The 21,038-nt window shown below is 54.2% G+C and overlaps 9 non-coding genes across 9 annotated transcripts; 6 read left to right on the top strand and 3 right to left on the bottom strand.

The window, feature by feature from the left end:
* The first annotated feature begins 509 nt into the window (after positions 1-509).
* Positions 510-583, top strand: TRNAN-GUU. The gene has a single exon. It is a non-coding gene; the product is annotated as a tRNA-Asn (tRNA).
* Positions 584-3,009: 2,426 nt separating this feature from the next.
* TRNAN-GUU lies at positions 3,010-3,083 on the top strand. The gene has a single exon. It is a non-coding gene; the product is annotated as a tRNA-Asn (tRNA).
* A 773-nt stretch (positions 3,084-3,856) lies between these two features.
* Positions 3,857-3,928, bottom strand: TRNAM-CAU. The gene has a single exon. It is a non-coding gene; the product is annotated as a tRNA-Met (tRNA).
* Positions 3,929-5,510: 1,582 nt separating this feature from the next.
* On the top strand, positions 5,511-5,584 carry TRNAN-GUU. The gene has a single exon. It is a non-coding gene; the product is annotated as a tRNA-Asn (tRNA).
* Positions 5,585-6,357: 773 nt separating this feature from the next.
* On the bottom strand, positions 6,358-6,429 carry TRNAM-CAU. Its single transcript has one exon. It is a non-coding gene; the product is annotated as a tRNA-Met (tRNA).
* A 1,576-nt stretch (positions 6,430-8,005) lies between these two features.
* TRNAN-GUU lies at positions 8,006-8,079 on the top strand. The gene has a single exon. It is a non-coding gene; the product is annotated as a tRNA-Asn (tRNA).
* Positions 8,080-10,500: 2,421 nt separating this feature from the next.
* Positions 10,501-10,574, top strand: TRNAN-GUU. Its single transcript has one exon. It is a non-coding gene; the product is annotated as a tRNA-Asn (tRNA).
* A 7,265-nt stretch (positions 10,575-17,839) lies between these two features.
* TRNAS-CGA lies at positions 17,840-17,910 on the bottom strand. The gene has a single exon. It is a non-coding gene; the product is annotated as a tRNA-Ser (tRNA).
* A 2,668-nt stretch (positions 17,911-20,578) lies between these two features.
* Positions 20,579-20,651, top strand: TRNAK-CUU. Its single transcript has one exon. It is a non-coding gene; the product is annotated as a tRNA-Lys (tRNA).
* Positions 20,652-21,038: the final 387 nt, after the last annotated feature.

A 21,038-nucleotide genomic window follows, 5' to 3' on the forward strand; every position in this document is an offset into this window, starting at 1 on the left:
TGATGTCCTTTCTGCTGTCCCTGGTGTGGAAAGACAGAGGCAGAGGTGGTTTTGAATCTCTTCAAATTGTTGTTAGTGCTGCAATTGCTCACCCTAAGCTTATGCCGTTAGATCTCTTTCACGGTGTATTTTGGCCCTGAGAGGTAAAAGGTGTGTTGTTAGGGAGTGAGGTAGCAAACGTTAGTTGCAGAGGTGGTGCATGTGCCACAGAAGTCGTGTGCGGCCCCCCCCCCCCCCCGGTCCAAGAGTCCAGGATTTGCATAAACCCACCCACTGACCTGTGACTAACAATCTCGCTCTGCTAACTCTTCCAGCAAAACAGGCCAAAGAAAGTGTATGCGAGCGCTGTACCACAGCCCCGGTGCTCTTTTCGGTTCCTTCCCACAGAACTTTCCTTCCATTGCAGTCCAGTTCCTTGCTGTTGCTTGGCTAACCACTGCATGCATGTGCTATACCGTACCCTGAGCTGATTCCAGGCTTTTGTGCTCAATACAGCCTTGCCCCTCCATGTCTCTGTGGCGCAATGGGTCAGCGCGTTCGGCTGTTAACCGAAAGGATGGTGGTTCGAGCCCACCCAGGGACGACGCTAAGCCCGTGCTACTTCCTTGCTTCCCCGAGGCCTGTGGGGGGAGCCTCAAAGGTCCCATTTTGCTGCCTCTTGGCCTCAGTGCTTTCAGCTGGTGGTCCAAAGAGCAGGCTGGATGCCATTCAGAAACCCATCTGCCAGCAGCCGTGCCGGAGGCTCAGGCTTAATCCTCAAAGCCGAGCACAAAAACTTTCAGCCGGGAACATTTCGCTCCCTTCCCGCCTCCGCCCAAGCGGCAAGGGAGAAGCGGAGGAGACAGGCCGGCTCAAAGACACCTCCCTCCCACTTCCCTGTACGCTGTGCAAAGCTCTTGGCCTGTCTCATGCCTCGTCAGGAAAGCACGGCCATGCGGCCCAAGCCTGAGTCACGTCCGCGGCCTGGCCCGCCCCGCCCCGGCTGACAGCGCGCAGAGCCACGCGAGTCAATGGCAGGTCGAGTCGGGAGCCTCGGCTCTTTCCCCTGACAGCCACACACACAGCGCTGCCTAGCGCCCCCAGAGCCTCCCTCGTGTTCTCCCGCAGCAGCCGCCTGCCGGTGTGGGTGGGAAAAGGGGACCAGGAAGCACTGCAGCCTCATTCCTGGACAGGAGGCCCTCGCCACGCCCAGGCCTGCCTCTTGCCTTCAGCCCAGGCAGCCAGAGGTGCCAGGGAGCTCCCTGGCAGGCCGCCACTTCGCCTCAGCCACCTCTTGCCTCATGGCCTAGGCTCTTGGGGCTCTGCTGCTCACCCGCTCGCTTGAAGGCCCAGAGGGAAAAGAAACAAGCGCACACGTAGCAGAGGATGATTTGGATCCATCGACCTCTGGGTTATGGGCCCAGCACGCTCCCGCTGCGCCACTCTGCTGCTTCTTCACACTCTCCCCCTGCCACCTAGCTGGCACTATCCGGATTAGTGCCTTACACGCCCTCGCTCTGGCAGGCAGATGCGCAGGCTACTAGGCAGCTGCCCTGGTTACAGGATTTTACAGCTAGATTCTATAGGGTAAAAAGGATCTATTTGGGGTTTGGACCCCATTGGGAGCTGGGTAGCTGAGTGCCAGAGACGGGAGCACTTCTTAAACTGTTTTCAGTTACGCTTGTGGGGGACGAGGTTCAGCCTTGGATCCATGTCTGCAGCAGGCAAGCACCTCTGGCTCAATCGCCCCCCGCCGTATTAGCAGAGTAAAACGCGGAGCGAACGCACACGCCTTGCAAAGGAAGAGGAGCTGGGATCTCGAACAAAAGTCAACATTTTATTAAGATGAAGTTCAAAGAAAAAAAAGTGTACGGTACAGAGTTTCGGCGTAGAAGTTTCTGGTGCTCAGGGAACAACGTACAGCTTACCCAAGGGGTGCAAAGTTCGGTTTAAAATGGGGTGGCGTAAAAAATACATAATCTGCAATAGCCCTGACTGGGGGTAAAAGGTTAACGTACAGCCACTGAGTTAGGAGGGTATGTTGTCCATATGAGGGCTACGTTCAGGTGTGGAGTATAACGAGTGGTTACGACGATGAGGATGGATTGACCAGCGTTAGGTGAGTTTTAACGTTCGGTGTTTGGGAATCTTTGCCACAATGTAGTTGAAGCAGGGTCAGTATGAAGTCAACCCTGCCATCCGTTGGTGATCTGTCGTCAAGGCCTTTTGGGGCTGATGTCATTTGCATGGTAACACCCACCCCGGATTGCATGATGGGAGTGCTTGTCCAAACGGTCATTTCAGCTGCTGCGGGATCCCCAGTCTCTTTGTTATTGGGGCAGGAGTAATCCAGTGTATTTTCCTGTTGATTTTGGATCAAGGACAGAGTAACTGTACCTGGCATTTGAGGCCTGAGAGCGTCACCCTTGCCTGAAAAGTACTCACCATTAAGGGGTAGGGGTTCCTAACGGCAGCGCATGGAGGGAGGTAGAAATGGATGTTTGTTGGTCTTTTGCAGGTGCTGCTGATGTCCTTTCTGCTGTCCCTGGTGTGGAAAGACAGAGGCAGAGGTGGTTTTGAATCTCTTCAAATTGTTGTTAGTGCTGCAATTGCTCACCCTAAGCTTATGCCGTTAGATCTCTTTCACGGTGTATTTTGGCCCTGAGAGGTAAAAGGTGTGTTGTTAGGAAGTGAGGTAGCAAACGTTAGTTGCAGAGGTGGTGCATGTGCCACAGAAGTCGTGTGCTGCCCCCCCGCCCCGTCCAAGAGTCCAGGATTTGCATAAACCCACCCACTGACCTGTGACTAACAATCTCACTCTGCTAACTCTTCCAGCAAAACAAGCCAAAGAAAGTGTATGCGAGCGCTGTACCACAGCCCCGGTGCTCTTTTCGGTTCCTTCCCACAGAACTTTCCTTCCATTGCAGTCCAGTTCCTTGCTGTTGCTTGGCTAACCACTGCATGCATGTGCTATACCGTACCCTGAGCTGATTCCAGGCTTTTGTGCTCAATACAGCCTTGCCCCTCCATGTCTCTGTGGCGCAATGGGTCAGCGCGTTCGGCTGTTAATCGAAAGGATGGTGGTTCGAGCCCACCCAGGGACGACGCTAAGCCCGTGCTACTTCCTTGCTTCCCCGAGGCCTGTGGGGGGAGCCTCAAAGGTCCCATTTTGCTGCCTCTTGGCCTCAGTGCTTTCAGCTGGTGGTCCAAAGAGCAGGCTGGATGCCATTCAGAAACCCATCTGCCAGCAGCCGTGCCGGAGGCTCAGGCTTAATCCTCAAAGCCGAGCACAAAAACTTTCAGCCGGGAACATTTCGCTCCCTTCCCGCCTCCGCCCAAGCGGCAAGGGAGAAGCGGAGGAGACAGGCTGGCTCAAAGACACCTCCCTCCCACTTCCCTGTACGCTGTGCAAAGCTCTTGGCCTGTCTCATGCCTCGTCAGGAAAGCACGGCCATGCGGCCCAAGCCTGAGTCACGTCCGCGGCCTGGCCCGCCCCGCCCCGGCTGACAGCGCGCAGAGCCACGCGAGTCAATGGCAGGTCGAGTCGGGAGCCTCGGCTCTTTCCCCTGACAGCCACACACACAGCGCTGCCTAGCGCCCCCAGAGCCTCCCTCGTGTTCTCCCGCAGCAGCCGCCTGCCGGTGTGGGTGGGAAAAGGGGACCAGGAAGCACTGCAGCCTCATTCCTGGACAGGAGGCCCTCGCCACGCCCAGGCCTGCCTCTTGCCTTCAGCCCAGGCAGCCAGAGGTGCCAGGGAGCTCCCTGGCAGGCCGCCACTTCGCCTCAGCCACCTCTTGCCTCATGGCCTAGGCTCTTGGGGCTCTGCTGCTCACCCGCTCGCTTGAAGGCCCAGAGGGAAAAGAAACAAGCGCACACGTAGCAGAGGATGGTTTCGATCCATCGACCTCTGGGTTATGGGCCCAGCACGCTCCCGCTGCGCCACTCTGCTGCTTCTTCACACTCTCCCCCTGCCACCTAGCTGGCGCTATCCGGATTAGTGCCTTACACGCCCTCGCTCTGGCAGGCAGATGCGCAGGCTACTAGGCAGCTGCCCTGGTTACAGGATTTTACAGCTAGATTCTATAGGGTAAAAAGGATCTATTTGGGGTTTGGACCCCATTGGGAGCTGGGTAGCTGAGTGCCAGAGACGGGAGCACTTCTTAAACTGTTTTCAGTTACGCTTGTGGGGGACGAGGTTCAGCCTTGGATCCATGTCTGCAGCAGGCAAGCACCTCTGGCTCAATCGCCCCCCGCCGTATTAGCAGAGTAAAACGCGGAGCGAACGCACACGCCTTGCAAAGGAAGAGGAGCTGGGATCTCGAACAAAAGTCAACATTTTATTAAGATGAAGTTCAAAGAAAAAAAAGTGTACGGTACAGAGTTTCGGCGTAGAAGTTTCTGGTGCTCAGGGAACAACGTACAGCTTACCCAAGGGGTGCAAAGTTCGGTTTAAAATGGGGTGGCGTAAAAAATACATAATCTGCAATAGCCCTGACTGGGGGTAAAAGGTTAACGTACAGCCACTGAGTTAGGAGGGTATGTTGTCCATATGAGGGCTACGTTCAGGTGTGGAGTATAACGAGTGGTTACGACGATGAGGATGGATTGACCAGCGTTAGGTGAGTTTTAACGTTCGGTGTTTGGGAATCTTTGCCACAATGTAGTTGAAGCAGGGTCAGTATGAAGTCAACCCTGCCATCCGTTGGTGATCTGTCGTCAAGGCCTTTTGGGGCTGATGTCATTTGCATGGTAACACCCACCCCGGATTGCATGATGGGAGTGCTTGTCCAAACGGTCATTTCAGCTGCTGCGGGATCCCCAGTCTCTTTGTTATTGGGGCAGGAGTAATCCAGTGTATTTTCCTGTTGATTTTGGATCAAGGACAGAGTAACTGTACCTGGCATTTGAGGCCTGAGAGCGTCACCCTTGCCTGAAAAGTACTCACCATTAAGGGGTAGGGGTTCCTAACGGCAGCGCATGGAGGGAGGTAGAAATGGATGTTTGTTGGTCTTTTGCAGGTGCTGCTGATGTCCTTTCTGCTGTCCCTGGTGTGGAAAGACAGAGGCAGAGGTGGTTTTGAATCTCTTCAAATTGTTGTTAGTGCTGCAATTGCTCACCCTAAGCTTATGCCGTTAGATCTCTTTCACGGTGTATTTTGGCCCTGAGAGGTAAAAGGTGTGTTGTTAGGAAGTGAGGTAGCAAACGTTAGTTGCAGAGGTGGTGCATGTGCCACAGAAGTCGTGTGCTGCCCCCCCGCCCCCGTCCAAGAGTCCAGGATTTGCATAAACCCACCCACTGACCTGTGACTAACAATCTCACTCTGCTAACTCTTCCAGCAAAACAAGCCAAAGAAAGTGTATGCGAGCGCTGTACCACAGCCCCGGTGCTCTTTTCGGTTCCTTCCCACAGAACTTTCCTTCCATTGCAGTCCAGTTCCTTGCTGTTGCTTGGCTAACCACTGCATGCATGTGCTATACCGTACCCTGAGCTGATTCCAGGCTTTTGTGCTCAATACAGCCTTGCCCCTCCATGTCTCTGTGGCGCAATGGGTCAGCGCGTTCGGCTGTTAATCGAAAGGATGGTGGTTCGAGCCCACCCAGGGACGACGCTAAGCCCGTGCTACTTCCTTGCTTCCCCGAGGCCTGTGGGGGGAGCCTCAAAGGTCCCATTTTGCTGCCTCTTGGCCTCAGTGCTTTCAGCTGGTGGTCCAAAGAGCAGGCTGGATGCCATTCAGAAACCCATCTGCCAGCAGCCGTGCCGGAGGCTCAGGCTTAATCCTCAAAGCCGAGCACAAAAACTTTCAGCCGGGAACATTTCGCTCCCTTCCCGCCTCCGCCCAAGCGGCAAGGGAGAAGCGGAGGAGACAGGCCGGCTCAAAGACACCTCCCTCCCACTTCCCTGTACGCTGTGCAAAGCTCTTGGCCTGTCTCATGCCTCGTCAGGAAAGCACGGCCATGCGGCCCAAGCCTGAGTCACGTCCGCGGCCTGGCCCGCCCCGCCCCGGCTGACAGCGCGCAGAGCCACGCGAGTCAATGGCAGGTCGAGTCGGGAGCCTCGGCTCTTTCCCCTGACAGCCACACACACAGCGCTGCCTAGCGCCCCCAGAGCCTCCCTCGTGTTCTCCCGCAGCAGCCGCCTGCCGGTGTGGGTGGGAAAAGGGGACCAGGAAGCACTGCAGCCTCATTCCTGGACAGGAGGCCCTCGCCACGCCCAGGCCTGCCTCTTGCCTTCAGCCCAGGCAGCCAGAGGTGCCAGGGAGCTCCCTGGCAGGCCGCCACTTCGCCTCAGCCACCTCTTGCCTCATGGCCTAGGCTCTTGGGGCTCTGCTGCTCACCCGCTCGCTTGAAGGCCCAGAGGGAAAAGAAACAAGCGCACACGTAGCAGAGGATGGTTTCGATCCATCGACCTCTGGGTTATGGGCCCAGCACGCTCCCGCTGCGCCACTCTGCTGCTTCTTCACACTCTCCCCCTGCCACCTAGCTGGCGCTATCCGGATTAGTGCCTTACACGCCCTCGCTCTGGCAGGCAGATGCGCAGGCTACTAGGCAGCTGCCCTGGTTACAGGATTTTACAGCTAGATTCTATAGGGTAAAAAGGATCTATTTGGGGTTTGGACCCCATTGGGAGCTGGGTAGCTGAGTGCCAGAGACGGGAGCACTTCTTAAACTGTTTTCAGTTACGCTTGTGGGGGACGAGGTTCAGCCTTGGATCCATGTCTGCAGCAGGCAAGCACCTCTGGCTCAATCGCCCCCCGCCGTATTAGCAGAGTAAAACGCGGAGCGAACGCACACGCCTTGCAAAGGAAGAGGAGCTGGGATCTCGAACAAAAGTCAACATTTTATTAAGATGAAGTTCAAAGAAAAAAAAGTGTACGGTACAGAGTTTCGGCGTAGAAGTTTCTGGTGCTCAGGGAACAACGTACAGCTTACCCAAGGGGTGCAAAGTTCGGTTTAAAATGGGGTGGCGTAAAAAATACATAATCTGCAATAGCCCTGACTGGGGGTAAAAGGTTAACGTACAGCCACTGAGTTAGGAGGGTATGTTGTCCATATGAGGGCTACGTTCAGGTGTGGAGTATAACGAGTGGTTACGACGATGAGGATGGATTGACCAGCGTTAGGTGAGTTTTAACGTTCGGTGTTTGGGAATCTTTGCCACAATGTAGTTGAAGCAGGGTCAGTATGAAGTCAACCCTGCCATCCGTTGGTGATCTGTCGTCAAGGCCTTTTGGGGCTGATGTCATTTGCATGGTAACACCCACCCCGGATTGCATGATGGGAGTGCTTGTCCAAACGGTCATTTCAGCTGCTGCGGGATCCCCAGTCTCTTTGTTATTGGGGCAGGAGTAATCCAGTGTATTTTCCTGTTGATTTTGGATCAAGGACAGAGTAACTGTACCTGGCATTTGAGGCCTGAGAGCGTCACCCTTGCCTGAAAAGTACTCACCATTAAGGGGTAGGGGTTCCTAACGGCAGCGCATGGAGGGAGGTAGAAATGGATGTTTGTTGGTCTTTTGCAGGTGCTGCTGATGTCCTTTCTGCTGTCCCTGGTGTGAAAAGACAGAGGCAGAGGTGGTTTTGAATCTCTTCAAATTGTTGTTAGTGCTGCAATTGTTCACCCTAAGCTTACGCCGTTAGATCTCTTTCACGGTGTATTTTGGCCCTGAGAGGTAAAAGGTGTGTTGTTAGGGAGTGAGGTAGCAAACGTTAGTTGCAGAGGTGGTGCATGTGCCACAGAAGTCGTGTGCTGCCCCCCCGTCCAAGAGTCCAGGATTTGCATAAACCCACCCACTGACCAGTGACTAACAATCTCGCTCTGCTAACTCTTCCAGCAAAACAGGCCAAAGAAAGTGTATGCGAGCGCTGTACCACAGCCCCGGTGCTCTTTTCGGTTCCTTCCCACAGAACTTTCCTTCCATTGCAGTCCAGTTCCTTGCTGTTGCTTGGCTAACCACTGCATGCATGTGCTATACCGTACCCTGAGCTGATTCCAGGCTTTTGTGCTCAATACAGCCTTGCCCCTCCATGTCTCTGTGGCGCAATGGGTCAGCGCGTTCGGCTGTTAATCGAAAGGATGGTGGTTCGAGCCCACCCAGGGACGACGCTAAGCCCGTGCTACTTCCTTGCTTCCCCGAGGCCTGTGGGGGGAGCCTCAAAGGTCCCATTTTGCTGCCTCTTGGCCTCAGTGCTTTCAGCTGGTGGTCCAAAGAGCAGGCTGGATGCCATTCAGAAACCCATCTGCCAGCAGCCGTGCCGGAGGCTCAGGCTTAATCCTCAAAGCCGAGCACAAAAACTTTCAGCCGGGAACATTTCGCTCCCTTCCCGCCTCCGCCCAAGCGGCAAGGGAGAAGCGGAGGAGACAGGCCGGCTCAAAGACACCTCCCTCCCACTTCCCTGTACGCTGTGCAAAGCTCTTGGCCTGTCTCATGCCTCGTCAGGAAAGCACGGCCATGCGGCCCAAGCCTGAGTCACGTCCGCGGCCTGGCCCGCCCCGCCCCGGCTGACAGCGCGCAGAGCCACGCGAGTCAATGGCAGGTCGAGTCGGGAGCCTCGGCTCTTTCCCCTGACAGCCACACACACAGCGCTGCCTAGCGCCCCCAGAGCCTCCCTCGTGTTCTCCCGCAGCAGCCGCCTGCCGGTGTGGGTGGGAAAAGGGGACCAGGAAGCACTGCAGCCTCATTCCTGGACAGGAGGCCCTCGCCACGCCCAGGCCTGCCTCTTGCCTTCAGCCCAGGCAGCCAGAGGTGCCAGGGAGCTCCCTGGCAGGCCGCCACTTCGCCTCAGCCACCTCTTGCCTCATGGCCTAGGCTCTTGGGGCTCTGCTGCTCACCCGCTCGCTTGAAGGCCCAGAGGGAAAAGAAACAAGCGCACACGTAGCAGAGGATGATTTGGATCCATCGACCTCTGGGTTATGGGCCCAGCACGCTCCCACTGCGCCACTCTGCTGCTTCTTCACACTCTCCCCCTGCCACCTAGCTGGCACTATCCGGATTAGTGCCTTACACGCCCTCGCTCTGGCAGGCAGATGCGCAGGCTACTAGGCAGCTGCCCTGGTTACAGGATTTTACAGCTAGATTCTATAGGGTAAAAAGGATCTATTTGGGGTTTGGACCCCATTGGGAGCTGGGTAGCTGAGTGCCAGAGACGGGAGCACTTCTTAAACTGTTTTCAGTTACGCTTGTGGGGGACGAGGTTCAGCCTTGGATCCATGTCTGCAGCAGGCAAGCACCTCTGGCTCAATCGCCCCCCGCCGTATTAGCAGAGTAAAACGCGGAGCGAACGCACACGCCTTGCAAAGGAAGAGGAGCTGGGATCTCGAACAAAAGTCAACATTTTATTAAGATGAAGTTCAAAGAAAAAAAAGTGTACGGTACAGAGTTTCGGCGTAGAAGTTTCTGGTGCTCAGGGAACAACGTACAGCTTACCCAAGGGGTGCAAAGTTCGGTTTAAAATGGGGTGGCATAAAAAATACATAATCTGCAATAGCCCTGACTGGGGGTAAAAGGTTAACGTACAGCCACTGAGTTAGGAGGGTATGTTGTCCATATGAGGGCTACGTTCAGGTGTGGAGTATAACGAGTGGTTACGACGATGAGGATGGATTGACCAGCGTTAGGTGAGTTTTAACGTTCGGTGTTTGGGAATCTTTGCCACAATGTAGTTGAAGCAGGGTCAGTATGAAGTCAACCCTGCCATCCGTTGGTGATCTGTCGTCAAGGCCTTTTGGGGCTGATGTCATTTGCATGGTAACACCCACCCCGGATTGCATGATGGGAGTGCTTGTCCAAACGGTCATTTCAGCTGCTGCGGGATCCCCAGTCTCTTTGTTATTGGGGCAGGAGTAATCCAGTGTATTTTCCTGTTGATTTTGGATCAAGGACAGAGTAACTGTACCTGGCATTTGAGGCCTGAGAGCGTCACCCTTGCCTGAAAAGTACTCACCATTAAGGGGTAGGGGTTCCTAACGGCAGCGCATGGAGGGAGGTAGAAATGGATGTTTGTTGGTCTTTTGCAGGTGCTGCTGATGTCCTTTCTGCTGTCCCTGGTGTGAAAAGACAGAGGCAGAGGTGGTTTTGAATCTCTTCAAATTGTTGTTAGTGCTGCAATTGTTCACCCTAAGCTTACGCCGTTAGATCTCTTTCACGGTGTATTTTGGCCCTGAGAGGTAAAAGGTGTGTTGTTAGGGAGTGAGGTAGCAAACGTTAGTTGCAGAGGTGGTGCATGTGCCACAGAAGTCGTGTGCTGCCCCCCCGTCCAAGAGTCCAGGATTTGCATAAACCCACCCACTGACCAGTGACTAACAATCTCGCTCTGCTAACTCTTCCAGCAAAACAGGCCAAAGAAAGTGTATGCGAGCGCTGTACCACAGCCCCGGTGCTCTTTTCGGTTCCTTCCCACAGAACTTTCCTTCCATTGCAGTCCAGTTCCTTGCTGTTGCTTGGCTAACCACTGCATGCATGTGCTATACTGTACCCTGAGCTGATTCCAGGCTTTAGTGCTCAATACAGCCTTGCCCCTCCATGTCTCTGTGGCGCAATGGGTCAGCGCGTTCGGCTGTTAATCGAAAGGATGGTGGTTCGAGCCCACCCAGGGACGACGCTAAGCCCGTGCTACTTCCTTGCTTCCCCGAGGCCTGTGGGGGGAGCCTCAAAGGTCCCATTTTGCTGCCTCTTGGCCTCAGTGCTTTCAGCTGGTGGTCCAAAGAGCAGGCTGGATGCCATTCAGAAACCCATCTGCCAGCAGCCGTGCCGGAGGCTCAGGCTTAATCCTCAAAGCCGAGCACAAAAACTTTCAGCCGGGAACATTTCGCTCCCTTCCCGCCTCCGCCCAAGCGGCAAGGGAGAAGCGGAGGAGACAGGCCGGCTCAAAGACACCTCCCTCCCACTTCCCTGTACGCTGTGCAAAGCTCTTGGCCTGTCTCATGCCTCGTCAGGAAAGCACGGCCATGCGGCCCAAGCCTGAGTCACGTCCGCGGCCTGGCCCGCCCCGCCCCGGCTGACAGCGCGCAGAGCCACGCGAGTCAATGGCAGGTCGAGTCGGGAGCCTCGGCTCTTTCCCCTGACAGCCACACACACAGCGCTGCCTAGCGCCCCCAGAGCCTCCCTCGTGTTCTCCCGCAGCAGCCGCCTGCCGGTGTGGGTGGGAAAAGGGGACCAGGAAGCACTGCAGCCTCATTCCTGGACAGGAGGCCCTCGCCACGCCCAGGCCTGCCTCTTGCCTTCAGCCCAGGCAGCCAGAGGTGCCAGGGAGCTCCCTGGCAGGCCGCCACTTCGCCTCAGCCACCTCTTGCCTCATGGCCTAGGCTCTTGGGGCTCTGCTGCTCACCCGCTCGCTTGAAGGCCCAGAGGGAAAAGAAACAAGCGCACACGTAGCAGAGGATGATTTGGATCCATCGACCTCTGGGTTATGGGCCCAGCACGCTCCCGCTGCGCCACTCTGCTGCTTCTTCACACTCTCCCCCTGCCACCTAGCTGGCACTATCCGGATTAGTGCCTTACACGCCCTCGCTCTGGCAGGCAGATGCGCAGGCTACTAGGCAGCTGCCCTGGTTACAGGATTTTACAGCTAGATTCTATAGGGTAAAAAGGATCTATTTGGGGTTTGGACCCCATTGGGAGCTGGGTAGCTGAGTGCCAGAGACGGGAGCACTTCTTAAACTGTTTTCAGTTACGCTTGTGGGGGACGAGGTTCAGCCTTGGATCCATGTCTGCAGCAGGCAAGCACCTCTGGCTCAATCGCCCCCCGCCGTATTAGCAGAGTAAAACGCGGAGCGAACGCACACGCCTTGCAAAGGAAGAGGAGCTGGGATCTCGAACAAAAGTCAACATTTTATTAAGATGAAGTTCAAAGAAAAAAAAGTGTACGGTACAGAGTTTCGGCGTAGAAGTTTCTGGTGCTCAGGGAACAACGTACAGCTTACCCAAGGGGTGCAAAGATCGGTTTAAAATGGGTGGCGTAAAAAATACATAATCTGCAATAGCCCTGACTGGGGGTAAAAGGTTAACGTACAGCCACTGAGTTAGGAGGGTATGTTGTCCATATGAGGGCTACGTTCAGGTGTGGAGTATAACGAGTGGTTACGACGATGAGGATGGATTGACCAGCGTTAGGTGAGTTTTAACGTTCGGTGTTTGGGAATCTTTGCCACAATGTAGTTGAAGCAGGGTCAGTATGAAGTCAACCCTGCCATCCGTTGGTGATCTGTCGTCAAGGCCTTTTGGGGCTGATGTCATTTGCATGGTAACACCCACCCCGGATTGCATGATGGGAGTGCTTGTCCAAACGGTCATTTCAGCTGCTGCGGGATCCCCAGTCTCTTTGTTATTGGGGCAGGAGTAATCCAGTGTATTTTCCTGTTGATTTTGGATCAAGGACAGAGTAACTGTACCTGGCATTTGAGGCCTGAGAGCGTCACCCTTGCCTGAAAAGTACTCACCATTAAGGGGTAGGGGTTCCTAACGGCAGCGCATGGAGGGAGGTAGAAATGGATGTTTGTTGGTCTTTTGCAGGTGCTGCTGATGTCCTTTCTGCTGTCCCTGGTGTGGAAAGACAGAGGCAGAGGTGGTTTTGAATCTCTTCAAATTGTTGTTAGTGCTGCAATTGCTCACCCTAAGCTTATGCCGTTAGATCTCTTTCACGGTGTATTTTGGCCCTGAGAGGTAAAAGGTGTGTTGTTAGGAAGTGAGGTAGCAAACGTTAGTTGCAGAGGTGGTGCATGTGCCACAGAAGTCGTGTGCTGCCCCCCCGCCCCCGTCCAAGAGTCCAGGATTTGCATAAACCCACCCACTGACCTGTGGCTAACAATCTCGCTCTGCTAACTCTTCCAGCAAAACTTTTCTGCCAGGTTCTCATTCTGAACTGTATTCCTATGAACTTAAGCTTTTTAATAGCATCACAGTCCACTTCCTTCAGTATATCTCAATTTTTCACTTATCTGTCTAAGATTTTAAGTTTATGCTTTAACACACTATTTGTAGTGGAATAATAATTAATTCTATTTTTCAACTAAAGAGAGAAGAAAACGATAAAATGTGTATTTAGAGAGTTCCGCAAAATCTCAGGATGTTATACACAAATATTTTCAATCTCTCTTAAATTGCTATTCTTTGGAACCCATGTCCCTTGTCTATCAATTCTTATGTAGGTTCGGGTGAGTCCCGAAATCATGAACTGCTAAGTACCGTTCTACTGTTTTTGATTCATATGACCAGGATTACTACACTTTATTACTCCTGCCCTATTAAGAAAGTGTTTGGGGATCCCACAGCAGCCAAAATCACCATTTGGACAAGCACCCCCATCATGCAATGCGGGGTGGGTGTGACCATGCACATCAGCAACCAAAAGCCTTTACAACACATCACCAACAGATAGCAGGGTAGAGTTCATTCTGACCCTGCTTACATCCTCCCCACAGCCAAGAGTTGGTGGTCCTGATAAATCACACTCCCTATTATACCAGCTCATTGGTATTGAATGCTGAAGTTATGGCTAGCAAAAGTAGCCACCCATCTCTGCCCTGTAGCATCCAGCTTAGCCCTTCTTAACACATAAGTCAGTGGATTGTTCTCTGTCCATACCTGAAACTGAGCACCAGACAAGTAGTCTCGAAATTTCTCAATGATGGCCCATTTCAAGGCCAAGAACTGCAGCTGGTGGATGGGATAGTGAGTTTCGCTATCAGACAGTCCTCAGCTGGCAAAGGCCACAGATTTACATTTACCTTCCACTTCCTGGTAGGAGAGTGCTCCCAGACCCTCCAAACTGGCATCAGCATGCAGGATACTGTTTGTTTGGTCAGCAAGGACTAGGACTGGCACATGAATCAGGCAAATAATGATTTCCCGTAAAGCCCTGTCACATCTCTCATCCCGCCATGTCCCCAATGGAGAGGAGAGGAACCCCTCCCCTGTCCCAGGCCAGGCGTACCAGATCTGTGGGGGCAGATGTCCATGGCCCAGCCCAGGTGAGCTGGAGCTGCTGGGAAGTGAAGTTCCTTCCTCAGCCCAAGCCCACCAGAGTTGATGTTGCAGTGGGGGAGAGGTATTTCTCACCTGGTTTTTAGATGCTCTGATGAGAGGGAGCAGAAGAAAGATTTTTCTTCTCCTTACATTTCAAATTCTCCAGCCCCACCCCTAACCATTTTCTGCTCTAGCCTGATCTCTCTCTTATGTGTCCAGGGCCGTCCTTACCCATAGCCAGCTGCCTAGGGCACCACTAGGTGTGGGGGCACTGCTCTGCTGGGAGCCTGGACAGACGGGAAGCAGTGGAGCATGTAAGAGCAGGGCTGCTGGGTCCTAGAGAGAGCCGAATGCAGCACAGTCTGAGGGAGGGGATTGGCTGCTGGGGTCTCTGGGAAGGGGAGGGGTTGGGGCGGGAGCTCACCTGTGAGTGTGACTCTTTCCCCCGGCTGAGGTGAGGTGAGGCAGGCCCTGCGGCTCTGGAACCAGTATCCTCTGTTGTCCCCCATAACATCCATTCTTCTCCCACCCTGCCCCATGGAGCACCCCCTCCTTTCTCCCTCCTCCCCAGGAGCATCCCTCTCTCTCTCCTCCCTCCCCTCCATCAGGGATGGGTTGGGTGAGGTGCTGGGGGGTAGGTGTGGGGAGGAGGCTGGCTCCCTGCCTGCTGAGGAATGAAAGTGAAAGTAACTCACTTCCTGGGCAGTGAGCCAGGATTGGAATGTCACACGGGCCTGGGCTGGGGTTAGCCAGATGTGTGAAAACTCAGGACAGGGGGTTGGGATAGGGTGAGCGGATATCCCTATTTTATAGGGCCAGTCCCAATTTTGGGGTCTTTTTCTTATATAGGCTCCTTTTACCCCCCACCCCCACCCCCTGTCCTGATTTTTCACACTTGCTGTCTGGTCACTCTGGGTGGGGGTAATTGGTGCCTATATAAGACAAAGCCCCAAATATCGGGACTGGCCCTTTAAAATCAGGACATCTGGATCTGGTCAACCTAGCTGGGGAGCGTGTCTCCCCCGGGCTGGCAGCTGCCACCGATCCACCTCATCCGGGGGGAGCTGTACAGGGCAGGATGAGCTGCTGTGGCTCCATGGGTGACCTGTCCCTGAGATCAGATGCTGTGCTAACTTCGCCATGGTCCGTAAGGCTGGTGGTGGTGCCCATTGGCGTGTGATTGGACCTGAGGGTTTGCTGCTGCTGTTGCCACTCTGCACCCCAAGAGGTGGATTTTGGGGTCTACTGCAGCTGTTGGACCAGCAGTATGAAAGCAGTACTGTGTTGCCATTTAGATTGTCATTTAACAACTTTGTTTGCCAAAAATTCTTGCTAACAATCCTGAATCCAATTTCAATATTTTAAAAAAAAAAAAGTCAATCTCTTAGCCAAAAACAGAAAATTAAGTTGTTGACAATTATTAGTGACAGGTTTGGTTTGAGGCAGGGAGTAGGCCAGTTTTCATCAGAGAAACAAAAAATGTTGACTGACTTTCCTATAGCCTGTTACTCCTGATAAGAGCCCTCCAACAACTGTAATATGCTCATCTCCTTACTAGCGTATAAAGCAGGGGTCGGCAACCTATGGCACACATGCCAAAGGTGGCAGGTGAGCTGATTTTTGATGGTACGCAGCGGCAGGCTGAGTGGCTCAGCCCATCACTGCTCTGGGGTTCCGGCTGCTTCCCTATTGCCAGCTGGGATACCGGCCATCGGCCCCTCTCAGCACCTGCTGCTGGCCTGGGGACCCCCAAGGAACCCCAGGCTGGCAGCGGGCTGAGCAGGCCGGCAGAACCACTCAACCTGCTGTCAGCCTGGGGTTCCATTCACTCAGCCGGCAGTGGGCTGAGTGGGCTGGAGGCGGGCTGAGCAGGGCCGGTGGAGGGTTGAGTGGCTCAGTCTGCTGCCAGTCTGGGGTGCCGGCAGTACTCAGCCTACTGCTACGCCGGGGTTCCTGCTGCCGGCCCCTTGCCAGTGAGGAGCCCAGCCGCCGGCCCCACTCTGCCTCCTGCCAGCCTGGGTGAGCAGAATCCCAGGCTGGTAGCGGGCTGAGGGGGGTTGGCGGCCGGGATCCTGGCTGGCAGGAGTTGGTGGTCAGAACCCCAGACCAGCAGCAGGCTGAGCAGGGCCTGGGATCCTTGTCTAGGGTTCCAGCCACCAGTCCCACTCAGCCCGCACCCGGTCTGGGGTTCCATTTACTCAGCTGGCAGTGGCCTGAGCAGGACCGGTGGCCAGGACCTCAGATAATAGTTTATTTATATAATATACACATAGAGAGAGACCTTCTACAAACGTTAAAATGTATTACTGGCACGAGAAACCTTAAGTTACAGTGAACTTGGCACACCACTTCTGAAAGGTTGCCGACCCCTGGTATAGACTGACCATATGTTGTACTAAGATTCTCCTGCTTTTTTTTCCCTGTGAGTCAGTATAGCTTTTGCCAGCCCAGAAGTTGGGCAGCCAATGTTTTACGTTTTCACAATGTTTTCTCCAACTTTCATAAAGTAAATACATAGTTAATATGAGTTTAAAAGGCCAGGGACACTTCCTTGTGAAGAATCTGTACAGCAGATCATGCTAGAGCTGTGAAAATGTCAGTTTTTGATGGAACTTTAGAGGCAGTGATTTATCATGTATTTTATCATGTGAATGTGCTGCTATTGCTAATGTCTTTCCAAACAAAAATAAGGTACAATAGGACTTCTGTAACATTTCTGTGCTACCTTAATCTAGATGAGATGATTCTGTGCTGACTTCATTTTGGTCACTTTGTGCTTTACCTAGCAGTAAAACTAGGGTTATATTTTCCAACTGTTTGGAAACCCAGCTTATTAAACTGATTTTGCAGCCAAAAAAGCCAGAAAGATTGCTTTTAATTAAAAACAAATCTTTGTTTCAATACCTCTTCATATAAAATTTCCAATAACATTTTGACAAATTAAAAAAAATATATTATTTTCATCATTCTGTCAAATCAGAATTTTTTCTATAGTGCTACTTCTTTAGTGCTAGTGCATCAGCATTACAGTGTGCTTAGTTAAGTAAAACTGGTTTTAATAACGTGAATGTGGCAAGTTTTCCAATACTGTATGCTTATATTTGTGTTGCTAAGAGCAGAACAGGCACAGGGGCACCAGTTTAATAATCTCACCTAGGGCACCATAAATCCTAAGTACGGCCCTGCTGGTGAGTGCGGATCTCCCTCAGCCTGCCCCGCAATGCTGGTCAGTTTTATTGTCACTGTGATAGTCGGTGCTTCCCTTCAGGGCCGGCCCTAGAGGGGTCTGTGACAAATCCCCCCTTTCCTCCCCAGGCCCTGCCCCCCACCCCACCCCACCCCACCCCACCCCTTCCCCCAAGCCCCCACCTCTGTCCCATCTCTTCCCAGCTTGCACCTTCCTGCCCCATTCCTCTCCCTCCCCCACCTCCTCCAGTCCCTGCTCCTCCCCCTCCCTGCCCAGCGCCTCCTGCACCCCACTGAACAGCTGATCACTGGCAAGTGGAAGTCACTGAAGGGGAAAAGGAAGAGCTTGTCAGCAAGGCCTGTAGTGGGGGGAGGGGGAGCTGGCTGCCAGTGGGCGCTGAGCACCTATTTTTCCTCTGTTGGTTCTGCAGCCCCGTAGCTCCCATGGAGTCGCTGAATTGGCTCCTGTCACACTCTAGAGAGAGGAGCAGAACCAGGGCTATGGCTGATCTATGGGGCACCAGGTGAGTGGCAGAGGTTTCAGATGCTGAGAGTTTGCCCGACCCCTCAGGGACACAGTGTGAGGTGGTGTCCCAGGGATCTCTATGAAAGGAGCAGAACAGGATTTACTTGGGGTGGGGAGAGAATTGAGAGTGTCTCAGGGGGTTGTACAGAGGTATTGCCCCAGTGAGACACCTGCTAAAACACAGGCTTCGCTGTGAGCAGGATTCGAACCCGCCTACTGGATTTCGACTCCAACACCTTAACCACTCGGCCATCACAGCTGTTAGCACAAAACTGCCCCAATGACAGAGAAACTGGTAAAGAATCACAATGCCCAGGCGTGAAGTCATCTGAACTACAGAATTCCCACCGCAAACCTGGCTCCCAAAGCACAGGGGGGATTTGGGTTTGTTCTCTTTGCTTAGCCATGTGCAGTTGCACAGAGAGCGCGTTTAAAAGTCTCCCCTCCCACAGAGCGGGAAGGGGAAATGATTCTCAACTTGAAGCCTGATGTAGGGTGACCAGACGTCCCGATTTTATCAGGACTGTCCCGATATTTGCCTGTTTGTCCCGCGTCCCGACCGATGTTTGGTCAGGACACTGGACAAACAAAAAATTTTGCCCTCTGCTCCAGCACACAGGCAGAGCCCGAAGGGACACTCGCCCCCCCCGACTCCGCCCCCTCCATCCCCCATTGGATCCCTCCCCAAATCCCCACCCTGGCCCTGCCCCCAGCCCCACCCCCTCACTGCCCCATTGGATCCCTCCCCAAATCCTCGCCCTGGCCCTGCCTCTTCCCCAAGCATGCGACATCCTCCTCCCTCCCAGGTTTGCACACGGGCCATGGCCATGGCCGGGAGCGCAGCACGGAGGCTGCTCCAGCCCTGGAGCCTGCGGGGCAGCGCAGTGGGGCTGGGGGCAGTGCGGAGCGGACAGGACCCATGTGGGTGCGGGGCGGAGACACATGTGGGGCAGACACGCTCCTGCCAGGAGGGCCCGGGCCCGGCTGCCTGGTTCGCCCCTTGCCCAGGAGCTGCAGGAGGGACCTGGAGTACGGCTCGGCTGCAGAGCTCGGAGCCCAGGCTGGGCCCAGGAGCGAGGGGATGGGGGAGCTGGGGGTGTATCGGGGGTCTGAGCCGAGAGTTGGGTGGAGACGGGGCCGTGCCACTGCCACCTGGCGGTGTGGAGGGAGCCTCTGGCTTTTTTGTTTTTTGCTCCGCCCTCCACGTCCCAATATTTCATCTTTGACATCTGGTCACCCCAGCCTGGTGTGAATGAGGATGTCTGGACCAAGGGGCCAGGGACTGGCCTTTGCTAGAGAAACCACTGTCAAGTGTTAGCCAATTAGGACAAGTCAGCAAATAAGAACAACCTCAGGTATCAGTAACTGCTACAGGTAGCAAAGTCCTACAGGGAGCAGTTTCCGGCACTACACCTGCGCAGCTCTGCTCCCCAGCTCTTCTCGGGCTCCTGCTCTCTCCTTAGCTCTGCCCCACTCTGGCCCAGGCAGTTCCAGCTCCCACGGATGATGGGTCCCCCTGGCCTGGTGACTCCCTCATTACACTGCCTGGCCTGTCAGTGCGGCTAACTTGGAGCTTTGGCCTCTCCCGATTGCCCAGGGGACTGTCAGTCTCAGGGTCCTGATTTCCCATTGGCCCTTCCCCCTTCTATTGGGACTGGGAACTAGCCAACCAAAAACCCCACTAAGTTTTAGTAAGGGGCCAACAGTCCCTTACATGAGCCAGTCCAGTGAGGGTCACCAATGTGCAGAAAAAGCAGCAGGAGCTGGTCCCATGGTGTAACGGGCAGCACTCAGGACTCTGAATCTTGCAATCTGAGTTCAAATCTCAGTGGGACCTTGTGTTGGGTTGTGGTGAAGCCCTGGAGCTTGCAGTGCTCAACTTCCCTGTCTCCAGTTGTAGGAGAACAAGTCTTTCCCTTCTGGCTGTGGTGGGTCAGGGCTCTAGAGCTGGGTACTGGTGTCTTAGGGTTGGGATTCTCATGGCTTTACCTGGTGCCCATAAGTCTGGTACTTGCCACTGTGCTTGAAGGAAGCAGGGCTGGGCAGGTGGGAGCCCAGCACCTCTCCTCCTCTGGGCACCTTGAGCAGAGGCAGCTGGTGCTGACAGCTCCAAGGGAAGGCTTAAAAGCAACTGAGGGCAGGGCAAGAGGAGGGGATGACCATGCCTATGTGTGGCCAGCAGACAGCCACAGAGACTCCCTACCATGCCAAACCCCTGCAGGGCAGCTGCTGATGCTCTGTGGCCAACATCAGAAGAAGGTAGGAAAGCAGGGCTGGGCCTCTGAGGGTGCTCACTTTGGCAGTGGAGCCACCCATTTTCTTTGGCAAGTCAGGAAGGACAAAGGCAAGACTGGAAGCCTCTGGGGCTCATGCCCCAGCCTTTGTGACACCCAACCCCCAACTCCTTCCTGGGGCTCTAGCTGAAGCCAGAGCACTGGCCTGAGTGACCAAGAAGACGTTCCAGCTGTGAAGAAAGCAGGACTTGCAGCACAAAGTGAGCACAACCACGAGGGGACTCAAATCCTGAATCATCCGATCCACAGGGAGATGCCTTATACTTTAGGCCACATGATGAAGGGGTCTAAGCTCTTCTTTGGAAAAGCCAGACACTGTGTTTCTCAGGTCATCTGCTGAGGGGGCCGAGACACTCTGGGCACAAGAAGTCGAGTTCCCAGCGAGACATGAGACTTAATTGTATGGGGCCAGGTGCAGGGCTTTGGCAGGGAGGCTCAGGCATGGGGGATTGATGTGCAGCGGATGGACCGGCTGTCTAGGTTGGGAGATTTAGTCTCCCTGAGGAGGAGGAGGAATCCTGCTGACAGGCAGTGACTGTGCATAAAAAGAGGAGGGGTTCCTGGGACTTTTTTTGCCCCCACTTTGCCTGCCTGCTCACTCTTGTGGTGAATGGTGAAGATGCTTCCTAACAAGCCCAGGTAGCTCAGTTGGTAGAGCATCAGGCTCTTAATCTGACGGTCCAGGGTTTAAGCCCCTGTCTGGGTGCTCAGCTTTTATGTTGCCTTGTGTGCCAGGACCCAAATTCTGTTGACAGCCACACAGGGATTCCCAGAAGCTGTGGCCATTTCCTGGAAAGTTTCCTTTCCTTAGCAATCAGGAGAGAGGCCACATCCACAGGAGCAGGTGCAGATAGCGCAGTCTCTGGCTGCCAGGAAGTGCTGTGGGGCCAGGTGCTGAGAAAGCCCAGAGGGGGAGCAGCAGAGATGGGGGGAAGGGAGAGAGAGAAGCAATGAGGACAGAGCATAAGTGTAAAGGGGGCATCTTCTCTGGCTATTGTGGGGAACTTCCCTGGTTTATACACGACCCTGGTGCAATTGGCTGTAGAAAGGATCTGAGTCCCCACCCCCTTACCCAGAGGCTGCCTGACTCGAG

Source organism: Mauremys mutica, unplaced genomic scaffold (assembly GCF_020497125.1).
Source record: "Mauremys mutica isolate MM-2020 ecotype Southern unplaced genomic scaffold, ASM2049712v1 Super-Scaffold_100127, whole genome shotgun sequence".
Classification (NCBI taxonomy): Eukaryota; Metazoa; Chordata; order Testudines; family Geoemydidae; genus Mauremys; species Mauremys mutica.